This window comes from Manis pentadactyla, chromosome 6, assembly GCF_030020395.1.
Source record: "Manis pentadactyla isolate mManPen7 chromosome 6, mManPen7.hap1, whole genome shotgun sequence".
Taxonomy (NCBI): domain Eukaryota; kingdom Metazoa; phylum Chordata; class Mammalia; order Pholidota; family Manidae; genus Manis; species Manis pentadactyla.
The window spans coordinates 46494542-46512425 of NC_080024.1; positions in this window are offsets into that span (position 1 = coordinate 46494542).

Genomic DNA, 17884 nt, shown 5'->3' on the forward strand with positions numbered 1-17884 from the left:
ATCAAAAGACACAGAGTAACAGAATGGATAAAAAAGCAAGCCCCTTCTATAAGCTGCTTACAAGAAACTCACCTCAAACCCAAAGACATGTATAGACTAAAAGTCAAGGGATGGAAAAACATATTTCAAGCAAACAACAGTGAGAAGAAAGCAGGGGTTGCAGTACTAATATCAGACAAAATAGACTTCAAAACAAAGAAAGTAACAAGAGATAAAAAAGGACACTACATAATGATAAAGGGCTCGGTCAAACAAGAGGATATAACCATTCTGAATATATATACACCCAACACAGGAGCACCAGCATATGTGAAACAAATACTAACAGAACTAAAGGGGGATATAGACTGCAATGCATTCATTCTAGGAGACTTCAACACACCACTCACCCCAAAGGATAGATCCACCGGGCAGAAAATAAGTAAGGACACGGAAGCACTGAACAACACAGTAGAGCAGATGGACCTAATAGACATCTATAGAACTCTACATCCAAAAGCAACAGGATATACATTCTTCTCAAGTGCACATGGAACATTCTCCAGTATAGACCACATACTAGGCCACAAAAAGAGCCTCAGAAAATTTCAAAAGATTGAAATCCTACCAACCAACTTTTCAGACCACAAAGGCATAAAACTAGAAATAAACTGTACAAAGAAAGCAAAGAGGCTCACAAACACATGGAGGCTTAACAACACGCTCCTAAATAATCAATGGATCAATGACCAAATCAAAATGGAGATCCAGCAATATATGGAAACAAGTGACAACAACAACACTAAGCCCCAACTTCTGTGGGACACAGCAAAAGCAGTCTTAAGAGGAAAGTACATAGCAATCCAAGCATATTTAAAAAAGGAAGAGCAATCCCAAATGAATGGTCTAATGTCACAATTATCGAAATTGGAAAAAGAAGAACAAATGAGGCCTAAGGTCAGCAGAAGGAGGGGCATAATAAAGATGAGAGTAGAAATAAATAAAATTGAGAAGAATAAAACAATAGCAAAAATCAATGAAACCAAGAGCTGGTTCTTCGAGAAAACAAATGAAATAGATCAACCTCTAGCCAGACTTATTAAGAAGAAAAGAGAGTCAACACAAATCAACAGTATCAGAAACGAGAAAGGACAGATCACGACGGACCCCACAGAAATACAAAGAATTATTAGAGAATACTATGAAAACCTATATGATAACAAGCTGGGAAACCTAGGAGAAATGGACAACTTCCTAGAAAAATACAACCTTCCAAGATTGACCCAGAAAAAAACAGAAAATCTAAACAGACCAATTACCAGCAACGAAATTGAAGCGGTAATCAAAAAACTACCAAAGAACAAAACCGCCGGGCCAGATGGATTTACCTTGGAATTTTATCAGACATACAGGGAAGACATAATACCCATACTCCTTAAAGTTTTCCAAAAAATAGAGGAGGAGGGGATACTCCCAAACTCATTCTATGAAGCTAACATCACCCTAATACCAAAACCAGGCAAAGACACCACCAAAAAAGAAAACTACAGACCAATATCCCTGATGAACGTAGATGCAAAAATACTCAACAAAATATTAGCAAACCAAATTCAAAAATACATCAAAAGGATCATACACCATGACCAAGTGGGATTCATCCCAGGGATGCAAGGATGGTACAACATTCGAAAGTCCATCAACGTCATCCACCACATCAACAAAAAGAAAGACAAAAACCACATGATCATCTCCATAGATGCTGAAAAAGCATTTGACAAAGTTCAACATCCATTCATGTTAAAAACTCTCAGCAAAATGGGAATAGAGGGCAAGTACCTCAACATAATAAAGGTCATCTGTGATAAACCCACAGCCAACATTATATTGAACAGCGAGAAGCTGAAAGCATTTCCGCTGAGATCGGGAACTAGACAGGGATGCCCACTCTCTCCACTGTTATTTAACATAGTACTGGAGGTCCTAGCCACGGCAATCAGACAAAATGAAGAAATACAAGGAATCCAGATTGGTAAAGAAGAAGTTAAACTGTCACTATTTGCAGATGACATGATGCTGTACATAAAAAACCCTAAAGACTCCACCCCAAAACTACTAGAACTGATATCAGAATACAGCAAAGTTGCAGGATACAAAATCAACACACAGAAATCTGTGGCTTTCCTATGTACTAACAATGAACCAACAGAAAGAGAAATCAGGAAAACAACTCCATTCACAATTGCATCAAAAAAAATAAAATACCTAGGAATAAACCTAACCAAAGAAATGAAAGACTTATACTCTGAAAACTACAAGTCACTCTTAAGAGAAATTAAAGGGGACACTAACAGATGGAAACTCATCCCATGCTCGTGGCTAGGAAGAATTAATATCATCAAAATTGCCATCCTGCCCAAAGCAATATACAGATTTGATGCAATCCCTATGAAACTACCAGCAACATTCTTCAATGAACTGGAACAAATAATTCAAAAATTCATATGGAAACACCAAAGACCCCAAATAGCCAAAGCAATCCTGAGAAGGAAGAATAAAGTGGGGGGGATCTCACTCCCCAACTTCAAGCTCTACTATAAATCCATAGTAATCAAGACAATTTGGTTCTGGCACAAGAGCAGAGCCACAGACCAATGGAACAGACTAGAGAATCCAGACATTAACCCAGACATATATGGTCAATTAATATTTGATAAAGGAACCATGGACATACAATGCCGAAATGACAGTCTCTTCAACAGGTGGTGCTGGCAAAACTGGACAGCCACATGTAGGAGAATGAAACTGTACCATTGTATAACCCCATATACAAAAGTAAACTCAAAATGGATCAAAGACCTGAATGTAAGTCATGAAACCATTAAACTCTTGGAAGAAAACATAGGCAAAAACCTCTTAGACATAAACATGAGTGACCTCTTCTTGAACATATCTCCCCGGGCAAGGAAAACAACAGCAAAAATGAGTAAGTGGGACTATATTAAGCTGAAAAGCTTCTGTACAGCAAAAGACACCATCAATAGAACAAAAAGGATCCCTACAGTATGGGAGAATATATTTGAAAATGACACATCCGATAAAGGCTTGACGTCCAGAATATATAAAGAGCTCACACACCTCAACAAACAAAAAACAAATAACCCAATTAAAAAATGGGCAGAGGAACTGAACAGACAGTTCTCCAAAAAAGAAATACAGATGGCCAACAGACACATGAAAAGATGCTCCACATCGCTAATTATCAGAGAAATGCAAATTAAAACTACAATGAGGTATCACCTCACACCAGTAAGGATGGCTGCCATCCAAAAGACAAACAACAACAAATGTTGGCGAGGCTGTGGAGAAAGGGGAACCCTCCTATACTGCTGGTGGGAATGTAAATTAGTTCAACCATTGTGGAAAGCAGTATGGAGGTACATCAAAATGCTCAAAACAGACTTACCATTTGACCCAGGAATTCCACTCCTAGGAATTTACCCTAAGAATGCAGCAATCAAGTATGAGAAAGATCAGTGCACCCCTATGTTTATTGCAGCACTATTTACAATAGCCGAGAATTGGAAGCAACCTAAATGTCCATCGATAGATGAATGGATAAAGAAGATGTGGTACATATACACAATGGAATACTATTCAGCCATAAGAAAAGGGCAAATCCAATCATTTGCAGCAACATGGATGGAGCTGGAGGTTATTATGCTCAGTGAAACAAGCCAAGCAGAGAAAGAGAAATACCAAATGATTTCACTAATCTGTGGAGTATAAGAACGAAGGAAAAACTGAAGGAACAAAACAGCAGCAGAATCACAGATCTCAAGAATGGACTAACAGGTACCAAAGGGAAAGGGACTGGGGAGGATAGGTGGGTGGGGAGGGATAAGGAGGGAGAGAAGTGGGGGTGTATTAAGATTAACATGCATGGGGGGGTAGGAGAAAAGGGAGGGCTGTACAACACAGAGAAGGCAAGTAGTGATTCTACAACATTTTGCTATGCTGATGGACAGTGACTGTAAAGGGGTTTATGGGGGAGACCTGGTATAGGGGAGAGCCTAGTAAACATAATATTCATCATGTAAATGTAGATTAGTGATATCAAAAACAAAAACAAACAAAAAAAAAAAGGGCAGTTCCTGTGTTGTAACCTCCAATGAGCTCTACACAAGGGTATAAAGGGCATATAAAAGCATAGGCAAAGGGTCTATTTGCGTTTATACAGAAGATCAAAGCCTAATTAGGCTACCCCGATAATGAACTAAGATACGATATGAAAAAGAACTTCCAACATCAGCACTCTCTGGAAGACTCATGCCAGAAGATGATCATCAAGAAACCCCAACAAAGATCCACTCACTGCTACAGCTGTAGATGCACTCATCCCACCAGTTCCTGGACTTGCCATGGGAACGAAGGAGATATCTATGCTGGCCTGTGCATACAGTAAAACAACAAATTTGACTGGATCTATACTGTTGGAACTCAACCAAGAATTAGGAGAAGTGCAAATTGTAGCGCTCCAAAATCTTACAACTACAGACTATTTACTGTTAAAAGAACATAAGGGATGTGAACATTCCCCAGGAATGGGTTGTTTTAATTTGTCTGATATCTCTCAGACTGTTCAAGTTCAGTTGGACAATATCCACCATATCATAGATAAGTTTTCACAAATGCCTAAGGTGCCTAACTGGTTTCCTTGGTTTCACTGGAGATGGCTGGTAATTACAGATATGCTTTGGTTATGTAACTATACTCCTATTATGTTAATGTGTGTGCGCAATTTAAGTAGTAGCTTAAAACCTATACATGCTGAAGTTACTCTACAAGAATGTATGTCAAAGAACTAATCATCTCCCCATGTTTTCTTCCGCCTGCTACTTCTATAGCTTTTCTTCTTCCTTCCTAATTACAACCCTTAAATAGAATTCGTGCCTCATATCAAATTTACCGAGTATCATAATTCTTCCAAGTGGTAAAGATATCTCAAGGCAAATGCTGGGCATAGAAGCTACAGGGCATAAATATGCAAAGAAATAAAAAGCTAACCATTTCAAACAATAAGGCTTATCTCTCACTTACCAACTTTACATTTCCCTGTATGGCCACGGAAGATGACTGGTTAGGCAGAGACAGGTAAGATTCCTCAAGGGAGGAACAACCTAAGACCGGCACAGTCGCAGGGGGGTCATTAGGTGAGAAATTGGGGATCAACAGAGGTGAGGCTTAGAACGTCACCCCCCCGTTCTGAGAGAAATCTTCTGCATACGTGGATGTTTTATTGCCCTTGTCTAGCTTGGATTAACACATAGTCTACAGGCACACACCTGATCATCTACATTTGCTCTCTTACAACACTAAACTATGTTTTCTACCTTTATCTTGTATCTACTTCAGCATTTTATTAAAAATAATAATAATAGAGAAATGTGGTGTCCACATATAAATCAAGTATAAAAACCAAATGAGTATTCATATTTGAACTGACTGTTTATAGTTCATAATGCATGAGCAAAACCAAAAGTTTCTGTGATGACTGCCCTTGTACTGTTCACTGTGTAACTTATACAATATGTAAGAATTTGTTCTCCATCTAAGAACTTGTTTGTTATGCCTCAGAAGATTGGAGACTGATGAAAATTAGGCTTGGGGTGGATTAATGATTGTGCATTGAGCATTGATTCCCCTATACAGAATTTTATTGTCGTTAACAACCATTTGATCAAGAAATATGAGAGATGCCCTCACAAAGAAAAAAAAAAAAAGGACAGACTTCCAATGGTAAAATAAATAAGTAACTGGGATGTAATGTATAGCATAAGGAATATAGTCAAGATATTGTAACAGCTTGGTAGGGTGATAGCTGGAACCTAGAATTATGTATATAAATGTTTTATCACTGTGTTGTACACTTGAAACTAATGTAATGTAATACTGTGCATCAACTACCCTTCAATAAAAAATAATTATCTAAATAAAAAAAAAAAAAAGAAAGAAAAATAATCCTAAAATTTGTGATAAACCATAAAATACCCCAAATAGTCAAAGAAATAATGAGTAAGAATAACAAAGTCAGAGGCATCCCACTTATTGATTTCTAAGTATACTACAAGGCCATAAAATATTAAACAGTATGGTTCTGCCACATTGACCAATGGAACAGAATAGAGAGCCCAGAAAGAAATCCCTACATATATAGCTAACTAAAATTTTACAAAGGAGCCAAGGGCACTCAATGGGGAAAGGATAGTCTCTTCAACAAATAGTGTTGGGAAAATTGGATTTCCATACTCAGAAAAATGAAAGTGGACCCCTGTTTACACCATTCACAAAAGTTAACTAGAAATTGATTAAAGACTGAAACATAGAACCTGATACAGTAAAACTCCTAGAAGAAAATATTTGGAAGAAACTCTTTGACATTGGTTTATGCAATGAATTTTTGGGTATGATAGAAGGAACAAAAACAAAAAATCAACAAGTGGGACTACATCAAGCTAAAAATCACAGGAAAATAAAAATTCAACAAAATGAAAAGGCAATCTATGGAATGGGAGAAAAGATTTGCAACCCCCCCCTACACACGCCCAGTGAAATATTATTCAAACCTGGGAAAGAAGGAAATATTGCCATTTGCAACAGCATGGATGGACCCAGAGGGCATTATCTATGTGAAATAGGTCAGACAAATACTCTATGATATCACTTATATGGGGAATCTAAGAAAGCTAAACTCATGAAAACAAAGTAGAATGGTGGTTACCAGTGGCTAGGGAGGTGGTGGAATTGGAGATATGGAATTTGTCTAGGGGTACAACTTACAACTATTAGATAGGTAAGTCCTAGAGAGCTAATGCTCAGCATAGTGATTATAAACAACAATACCGAATTACATACTTTGAAATTGCTAATAGACTAGATCTTAATTATTCCCACTACAAAAAAGAAATTGTATTTATATGCCATGATAGAAGTGTTAGCTAATGTTACAGGGATAATCATATTGCAATATACAAATGTATCAAATCTACATGTTGTGTACCTTAATCTTACAGTGTTATATGTCAACTCTATCTCGATAAAAATGAATTAAAAAGAATAGTGGAAGTTAGGTAAAATTTAACTGTGAATTAAGGTTTATTCAAGTTAAGCCACATAGTGTGACCTTCTGTACTGCTGTCTTAAAAACAAGCTGCTAAGGATATACATTAGTAAGAGCATGTTGAATTTCACCATTTACTGCTACCAAGAACCTCTGGCAGAACAAATTTTCATTTCATAATTCCATGATGAAATAATCTTCTGGTACTATGCAACCTCTGGCATGACTCAATCCTAGGGGATAAAGATGTTGAATAAAATTAATTTTTAGAAAATGAAAAAGGCTAGATATATATTGCCCTGACAAGGAAATAAATGATCTTGTGACCAGGTTAAGACTATTTATTTAAATGAATGGAGTACACTGGACACATATTTAGTAAATTTAAATAGATTCTAAATGAATTTTCTTAGAAAATTTTACCTAACCATGGAAATGGATATATGTGAGAGAACAATTCAGTCTCTAGATAATTAGAAATGAAATTCTTATTAATTTGGATATTTGGTAGTAAGTCATAGAAATAAAAAATATTAAGTGAAATATTTTAAAGCTCATTTTAGTAAAGATGAAAATACTATATATACTAAAATGATTACTGTGTAAACTAATTGAAAGGATGTGGGTCTTTACCTTTTAGATAAAGTGTCTTTTAAATCAAGTATTATGGTCTACAAATTTCCCATAATAATAATAATAGCCATCATGTATTGAACATCTACTCTGTACCAGTAACTATTTTTAGATATTTAATTTTTGTAATATCCCTAGTAGAAATTACTATTCACATTTCACAAATTAGAAATTGAGGATCATATAGAAACCATAACTCCAATAAGGGATGAACTTATAATGAACTCAGTTTACCTGATACTGAAGCCTGTGATTTTTACCCTTACACTATAGCCATAGGGGAATTTTCAGCTCATTCACTCTATGCCAATGCTGTGTCTACATCCTCCCATGACCACTCAACACCTTTGACCACTCTTCACTCCCACACCTTGCTTGGTCAAAATTAAGTAGGAAGGGTACCATAAAAGGCAATAGTCTAGATAGACTATGTTCTCTTTCTTGTTTTCAACTTTATCAAGTTGTACATTAACTGGGCCAATCCTCTTTTTCTCAACTTTATCCATATAGCTATCCAGAAAATGGTTAAGATCCTAAACTTTATATTCAGATTTGTGTGAGTAGAGAGGATTGGGGATGAAGATAATGATAGGGAAAAGTAAGTTGTCCCTAGCTTCTCATTGGTCTTATTTCTAACCTATGCACAAAACATAACATTGAGTCTTTCTGTGCTTACTCTGATATTAATAAGGTATTCTTTGATTCTTATTCTCCTCTGTGTCATTGTGTTGAGTCCCCTGTCTCCCTGACTCTCAACCTCAGTGTAGGGTTTGTCCATTCCTGGATATATGTTATAAAACCATTGAAATACCTTTTAAGTTTCACTTCAAATACACTATATTCTCTCCCCTTTTTTCATCTGATTCAAATGCTTTCATTTTTAGAAAACAGTGTTTGTTATTGTAAAAGCATTGTTACAATAAAAAAAACAATCTGTAATTATGGTAATTTCTTCTGATTTTTTCTATGTAAATGAATCATTAGAGGAGAAAGTCTGGATATATATTCAATTATAATGTTCATATGAGGATCACATTGAGACTTTGACAGAACTCTCTATTATTTGTGTTATATCTAATTTCTTCTTATAAACAAAGAATTTTATGGTGGCTTGGAAGTTTTGAGGTTAGGGGAGCCAGCTGGTCAAATCTCAACAGGCCAAGAGGCCACACAAAGTAGAATTACAACACTGATGATTTCACTATGGTCCAGTTTACCAGAATCAGAGACTCAATCTTGTCAATATCCTACAATTAGTCAGATATATTGCTGGATGACTCATACTGACTAAACTTACAAGAGACTTAAGTATATATAAATCAGAAAGCCAGTGTGTTGTCTGACAATAAGAAATAGAACAACTAGCATACCCAAAACTCCTGTTTTCTGGCCAGAGTATTATTTTCCACAAATAACCAGAAATGTACTTGGTGCATATGGAATTAAAATAAGTGACATATTTGATATGAGGGCTTAGCAACATTTCAATAGGAAAAAGATCTACTCAACACTGCTTAGATGGACCAGAGCCAGCATTTGTCTTTCTGGTTCTATTGCTGATTTACACATTTTTCTCCTTTGTCTTTTAAAAACTACTTTTCTAGTTATAATATTTTTTGGAGGTTCTTTAAATGATATTCCAATACATGGTGAATATAAGAACAAAGGTTATATTTGACCATTGTAAGGGAAGATTTGTATTGATTTAGTTATTAAGTATATTTACACAGTGAAAAGATATTTGGGAAATTAGATTATTCAACTATTGCCAATGATATGTTCCTAGTCAGTCAAGTCTACAGGCTATCAGTGAATATATAGATATATTAGAATTGACAAAACTGCCAAAAAAATTCTGAAGAGAGGGAAAAAATATCACCTTATGATAGAAAACAAATATAATGTGTAGTTTAGAAAACAGACATCAGATATTTATTATAATTCCAAAGGGTATCTTACTTTAAAATTTAAAAGAGAAAATTCCCAAATTATGTCAATTGCATAAATATTTTTGTGCAAGATGAATCAGTCTTGAACCGCAACCAAAGGAATTTATTTATTGAAATACCTAAAGGAGTTCATTATGAGAGTCATACTGAATGGAATAGTCCTGCAAAGAGCCACATAGTTACATTCAAACCTGACTAAGAACAGTTGTTACTGTAACACTGTCAAATAACACCTACTGTCATACATTTTTTTCCTTTGACATTAACTTGAAATAGGTTTATGTCAGGGAAGAGGAATAGTTCATTTCGTATTAGGTGAACATAAGCTCTGAAAAAAGGGTAGGCATTTTCACTTAAGTTCAAATCCACACCCATAAGGCATTTGTCTATACTGAAGGCTGCTTTTTTTCTATACATGTATGTTTTATAGGTCACTAATACTGAAATATACTCTCCTCTCAGGGAAAGGTCAATGAAGTCATCTGAATTAATTTTTTTTTTTTTTTTTTTTAATAATTATTTTTTATTGAAGGGTAGTTGACACACAGTATTACATTACATGAGTTTCAAGTGTACAACACAGTGGTAGAACATTTATATACATAATTCTAGGTTCCAGCTATCACCCTACCAGGCTGTTACAATATCTTGACTATATTCCTTATGCTATACCTTACATCCCGGTTACTAATTTATTTTACCATTGGAAGTCTGTCCTTTTTTTTTTTTTTTTTTTTTTTTTTTTTGTGAGGGCATCTCTCATATTTATTGATCAAATGGTTGTTAACGACAATAAAATTCTGTATAGGGGAGTCAATGCTCAATGCACAATCATTATTCCACCCCAAGCCTAATTTTTGTCAGTCTCCAATCTTCTGAGGCATAACAAACAAGTTTTTACATGTAGAACAAATTCTTACATAATGAATAAGTTACATAGTGAACAGTACAAGGGCAGTCATCACAGAAACTTTCGGTTTTGCTCATGCATTATGAACTATAAACAGTCAGTTCAAATATGAATACTCATTTGGTTTTTATACTTGATTTATATGTGGATACCACATTTCTCTCTTTATTATTATTATTCTTAATAAAATGCTGAAGTGGTAGGTAGATACAAGATAAAGGTAGAAAACATAGTTTAGTGTTGTAAGAGAGCACATGTAGATGATCAGGTGTGTGCCTGTAGACTATGTGTTAATCCAAGCTAGACCAGGGCAATAAAACATCCACGTATGCAGAAGATTTCTCTCAGAACGGGGGGGTGAGGTTCTAAGCCTCACCTCTGTTGATCCCCAATTTCTCACCTGATGGCCCCCCTGCGACTGTGCCTGTCTTAGGTTGTTCCTCCCTTGAGGAATCTTACCCGTCTCTGGCTAACCAGTCATCTTCCGGGGCCATACAGGGAAATGTGAAGTTGGTAAGTGAGAGAGAAGCCTTATTGTTTGAAAAAGTTAGCTTTTTACTTCTTTGCATATTTATGCCCTGTGGCTTCTATGCCCAGCATTTGTCTTGAGGTATCTTTACCACTTGGAAGAATTATGATACTCGGTAAATTTGATATGAGGCACGAATTCTATTTAAGGGTTGTAATTAGGAAGGAAGAAGAAAAGCTATAGAAGTAGCAGGCGGAAGAAAACTTGGGAAGATTGATTATTTCTTTGATATATCTTCTTGTAGAGTAACTTCAGCATGTATAGGTTTTAAGCTACTACTTAAATTGCACACACACATTAACATAATAGGAGTATAGTTACATAACCAAAGCATATGTGTAATTACCAGCCATCTGCAGTGAAACCAAGAAAACCAGTTAGGCACCTTAGGCATTTGTGAAAACTTATCTATGATATGGTGGATATTGTCCAAATGAACTTGAACAGTCTGAGAGAAATCAGACAAATTAAAACAACCCATTCCTGGGGACTGTTCACATGCCATATGTTCTTTTAACAATAAATAGTTTGTAGTTGTAAGACTTTGGAGCGCTACAATTTGCACTTCTCCAAATTCTTGGTTGAGTTCCAACAGTATAGATCCAGTCCAATTTTGTTGTTTTACTATATGCACAGGCCAGCTTAGATATCTCCTTCCTCATTCCCATGGCAGGTCCAGGAACTGGTGGGATGAGTGCATCTACAGCTGTAGCAGTGCGTGGATCTTTGTTGGGGTTTTTTGATGATCATCTTCTGGCATGAGTCTTCCAGAGGGTGCAGATGTTGGAAGTTCTTTTTCATATCGTATCTTAGTTCATTTTCGGGGTAGCCCAATTAGGCTTTGATCCTCTGTATAAACACAAACAGACCCTTTGCCTACACTTTTATATGCCCTTTATACCCTTGTGTAGAACTCGTTGGAGGTTACCACACAGGAACTGCCCTTTTTTTTTTTTTTTTTTTTTGCTATCACTAATCTACACTTACATGACGAATATTATGTTTACTAGGCTCTCCCCTATACCAGGTCTCCCCTATAAACCCCTTTACAGTCACTGTCCATCAGCATAGCTAAATGTTGTAGAATCACTACTTGCCTTCTCTGTGTTGTACAGCCCTCCCTTTTCTCCTACCCCCCCATGCATGTTAATCTTAATACCTCCCTACTTCTCCCCCCCTTATCCCTCCCTACCCACCCATCCTCCCCAGTCCCTTTCCCTTTGGTACCTGTTAGTCCATTCTTGAGTTCTGTGATTCTGCTGCTGTTTTGTTCCTTCAGTTTTTCCTTTGTTCTTATATTCCACAGATAAGTGAAATCATTTGGTATTTCTCTTTCTCCGCTTGGCTTGTTTCACTGAGCATAATACCCTCCAGCTCCATCCATGTTGCTGCAAATGATTGGATTTGCCCTTTTCTTATAGCTGAGTAGTATTCCATTGTGTATATGTACCACATCTTCTTTATCCATTCATCTATTGATGGACATTTAGGTTGCTTCCAATTCTTGGCTACTGTAAATAGTGCTGCAATAAACATAGGGGTGCATCTGTCTTTCTCAAACTTGATTGCTGCATTCTTAGGGTAAATTCCTAGGAGTGGAATTCCTGGGTCAAATGGTAAGTCTGTTTTGAGCATTTTGATGTACCTCCATACTGCTTTCCACAATGGTTGAACTAACTTACATTCCCACCAGCAGTGTAGGAGGGTTCCCCTTTCTCCACAGCCTCGCCAACATTTGTTGTTGTTTGTCTTTTGGATGGCAGCCATCCTTACTGGTGTGAGGTGATACCTCATTGTAGTTTTAATTTGCATTTCTCTGATAATTAGCGATGTGGAGCATCTTTTCATGTGTCTGTTGGCCATCTGTATTTCTTTTTTGGAGAACTGTCTGTTCAGTTCCTCTGCCCATTTTTTAATTGGGTTATTTGTTTTTTGTTTGTTGAGGCGTGAGAGCTCCTTATATATTCTGGACGTCAAGCCTTTATCGGATGTGTCATTTTCAAATATATTCTCCCATACTATAGGGATCCTTCTTGTTCTATTGATGGTGTCTTTTGCTGTACAGAAGCTTTTCAGCTTAATATAGTCCCACTTACTCATTTTTGCTGTTGTTTTCCTTGCCCGGGGAGATATGTTCAAGAAGAGGTCACTCATGTTTATGTCTAAGAGGTTTTCGCCTATGTTTTCTTCCAAGAGTTTAATGGTTTCATGGCTTACATTCAGGTCTTTGATCCATTTTGAGTTTACTTTTGTATATGGGGTTAGACAATGGTCCAGTTTCATTCTCCTACATGTAGCTGTCCAGTTTTGCCAGCACCACCTGTTGAAGAGACTGTCATTTCGCCATTGTATGTCCATGGCTCCTTTATCAAATATTAATTGACCATATATGTCTGGGTTAATGTCTGGATTCTCTAGTCTGTTCCATTGGTCTGTGGCTCTGTTCTTGTGCCAGTACCAAATTGTCTTGATTACTATGGCTTTATAGTAGAGCTTGAAATTGGGGAGTGAGATCCTCCCTACTTTATTCTTCTTTCTCAGGATTGCTTTGGCTATTCGGGGTCTTTGGTGTTTCCATATGAATTTTTGAATTATTTGTTCCAGTTCATTGAAGAATGTTGCTGGTAGTTTCATAGGGATTGCATCAAATCTGTATATTGCTTTGGGCAGGATGGCCATTTTAACGATATTAATTCTTCCTAGCCACGAGCATGGGATGAGTTTCCATCTGTTAGTGTCCCCTTTAATTTCTCTTAAGAGTGACTTGTAGTTTTCAGAGTATAAGTCTTTCACTTCTTTGGTTAGGTTTATTCCTAGGTATTTTATTTTTTTTGATGCAATTGTGAATGGAGTTGTTTTCCTGATTTCTCTTTCTGTTGGTTCATTGTTAGTGTATAGGAAAGCCACAGATTTCTGTGTGTTGATTTTGTATCCTGCAACTTTGCTGTATTCCGATATCAGTTCTAGTAGTTTTGGGGTGGAGTCTTTAGGGTTTTTTATGTACAGTATCATGTCATCTGCAAAGAGTGACAGTTTAACTTCTTCTTTACCAATCTGGATTCCTTGTATTTCTTTATTTTGTCTGATTGCCGTGGCTAGGACCTCCAGTACTATGTTAAATAACAGTGGAGAGAGTGGGCATCCCTGTCTAGTTCCCGATCTCAGAGGAAATGCTTTCAGCTTCTCGCTGTTCAATATAATGTTGGCTGTGGGTTTATCATAGATGGCCTTTATTATGTTGAGGTACTTGCCCTCTATTCCCATTTTGCTGAGAGTTTTTAACATGAATGGATGTTGAACTTTGTCAAATGCTTTTTCAGCATCTATGGAGATGATCATGTGGTTTTTGTCTTTCTTTTTGTTGATGTGGTGGATGATGTTGATGGACTTTCGAATGTTGTACCATCCTTGCATCCCTGGGATGAAACCCACTTGGTCATGGTGTATGATCCTTTTGATGTATTTTTGAATTCGGTTTGCTAATATTTTGTTGAGTATTTTTGCATCTACGTTCATCAGGGATATTGGTCTGTAGTTTTCTTTTTTGGTGGGGTCTTTGCCTGGTTTTGGTATTAGGGTGATGTTAGCTTCATAGAATGAGTTTGGGAGTATCCCCTCCTCCTCTATTTTTTGGAAACTTTAAGGAGAATGGGTATTATGTCTTCCCTGTATGTCTGATAAAATTCCGAGGTAAATCCATCTGGCCCGGGGGTTTTGTTCTTTGGTAGTTTTTTGATTACCTCTTCAATTTCGTTGCTGGTAATTGGTCTGTTTAGATTTTCTGTTTTTTCCTGGGTCAATCTTGGAAGGTTATATTTTTCTAGGAAGTTGTCCATTTCTCCTAGGTTTCCCAGCTTGTTAGCATATAGGTTTTCATAGTATTCTCCAATAATTCTTTGCATTTCCGTGGGGTCCGTCGTGATTTTTCCTTTCTCGTTTCTGATACTGTTGATTTGTGTTGACTCTCTTTTCTTCTTAATAAGTCTGGCTAGAGGCTTATCTATTTTGTTTATTTTCTCGAAGAACCAGCTCTTGGTTTCATTGATTTTTGCTATTGTTTTATTCTTCTCAATTTTATTTATTTCTTCTCTGATCTTTATTATGTCCCTCCTTCTGCTGACCTTAGGCCTCATCTGTTCTTCTTTTTCCAATTTCGATAATTGTGACATTAGACCATTCATTTGGGATTGCTCTTCCTTTTTTAAATATGCTTGGATTGCTATATACTTTCCTCTTAAGACTGCTTTTGCTGTGTCCCACAGAAGTTGGGGCTTAGTGTTGTTGTTGTCATTTGTTTCCATATATTGCTGGATCTCCATTTTGATTTGGTCATTGATCCATTGATTATTTAGGAGCGTGTTGTTAAGCCTCCATGTGTTCGTGAGCCTCTTTGCTTTCTTTGTACAGTTTATTTCTAGTTTTATGCCTTTGTGGTCTGAAAAGTTGGTTGGTAGGATTTCAATCTTTTGGAATTTTCTGAGGCTCTTTTTGTGGCCTAGTATGTGGTCTATTCTGGAGAATGTTCCATGTGCACTTGAGAAGAATGTATATCCTGTTGCTTTTGGATGTAGAGTTCTATAGATGTCTATTAGGTCCATCTGCTCTACTGTGTTGTTCAGTGCTTCCGTGTCCTTACTTATTTTCTGCCCGGTGGATATATCCTTTGGGGTGAGTGGTGTGTTGAAGTCTCCTAGAATGAATGCATTGCAGTCTATATCCCCCTTTAGTTCTGTTAGTATTTGTTTCACATATGCTGGTGCTCCTGTGTTGGGTGTATATATATTCAGAATGGTTATATCCTCTTGTTTGACTGATCCCTTTATCATTATGTAGTGTCCTTCTTTATCTCTTGTTACTTTCTTTGTTTTGAAGTCTATTTTGTCTGATATTAGTACTGCAACCCCTGCTTTCTTCTCACTGTTGTTTGCTTGAAATATGTTTTTCCATCCCTTGACTTTTAGTCTGTACATGTCTTTGGGTTTGAGGTGAGTTTCTTGTAAGCAGCATATAGATGGGTCTTGCTTTTTTATCCATTCTGTTACTCTGTGTCTTTTGATTGGTGCATTCAACCCATTAACATTTAGGGTGACTATTGAAAGATATGTACTTATTGCCATTGCAGGCTTTAAATTCGTGGTTACCAAAGGTTCAAGGTTAGCCTCTTTAGTATCTTACTGCCTAACTTAGCTCGCTTATTGAGCTGTTATATACACTGTCTGGAGATTCTTTTCTTCTCTCCCTTCTTGTTCCTCCTCCTCGATTCTTCATATGTTGGGTGTTTTGTGCTGTGCTCTTTCTAGGAGTGCTCCCATCTAGAGCAGTCCCTGTAAGATGTTCTGTAGAGGTGGTTTGTGGGAAGCAAATTCCCTCAGCTTTTGTTTGTCTGGGAATTGTTTAATCCCACCGTCATATTTGAATGATAGTCGTGCTGGATACAGTATCCTTGGTTCAAGGCCCTTCTGTTTCATTGTATTAAATATATCATGCCATTCTCTTCTGGCCTGTAGGGTTTCTGTTGAGAAATCTGACGTTAGCCTGATGGGTTTCCCTTTAAAGGTGACCTTTTTCTCTCTAGCTGCCTTTAACACTCTTTCCTTGTCCTTGATCTTTGCCATTTTAATTATTATGTGTCTTGGTGTTGCCCTTCTTGGATCCTTTCTGTTGGGGGTTCTGTGTATTTCCGTGGTCTGTTTGATTACTTCCTCCCCCAGTTTGGGGAAGTTTTCAGCAATTATTTCTTCTAAGATACTTTCCATCTATTTGCCTCTCTCTTCTTCTTCTGGGACCCCTATAATACGGATATTTTTCCTTTTGGATTGGTCACACAGTTCTCTTAATATTGTTTCATTCCTGGAGATCCTTTTGTCTCTCTCTATGTCAGCTTCTATGCGTTCCTGTTCTCTGATTTCAATTCCATCAATGGCCTCTTGCATTCTATCCATTCTGCTTATAAACCCTTCCAGAGTTTGTTTCATTTCTGCCATCTCCTTTCTGGCATCTGTGATCTCTTTCCGGACTTCATCCCATTTTTCTTGCGTGTTTCTCTGCATCTCTGTCAGCATGTTTATGATTCTTATTTTGAATTCTTTGTCAGGAAGACTGGTTAGGTCTGTCTCCTTCTCTGGTGTTGTCTCTGTGATCTTTGTCTGCCTGTAGCTTTGCCTTTTCATGGTGATAGGAATAGTCTGCAGAACTGGGACGAGTGACGGCTGGAAGGACTTCCTTTCTTGTTGGTTTGTGGCCCTCCTCTCCTGGGAGAACAGCGGCCTCTAGTGGCTTGTGCTGCGCAGCTGCGCGCAGACAGGGTTTCTGCTTCCTGCCCGGCTGCTATGGAGTTAATCTCCGCTGTTGCTGTGGGCGTGGCCTGGCTCGGGCAGCTACTCCAAAATGGTGGAGTCGCGTTGGAGCAGGAGCTGCTGGGAGGCTATTTATCTCCGTAAGGGGCCTCCCTGCTCCCTGCAGCCCAGGGGTTAGGGTGCCCAGAGATCCCGGATTCCCTACCTCTGGATTAAGTGGCCCGCCCTGCCCCTTTAAGACTTCCAAAAAGCACCCGCCAAAACAAAACAACGACCACAAAAAAAAACAAGAAAAAAAAATTTTTTTAATAAAAAAAAAAAAAATTTTTTATTAAAAAAAAAAAGGTGGTCGTTCGTTTTTCTTTATTCTCCGGTGCCAGCCTCAGGCCTCTGCTCACCGGTCTTTCTGCCCTGTTTCCCTAATATTGGGGTCCCTGTCCCTTTAAGACTTCCAAAAAGCGCTCGCCAAAA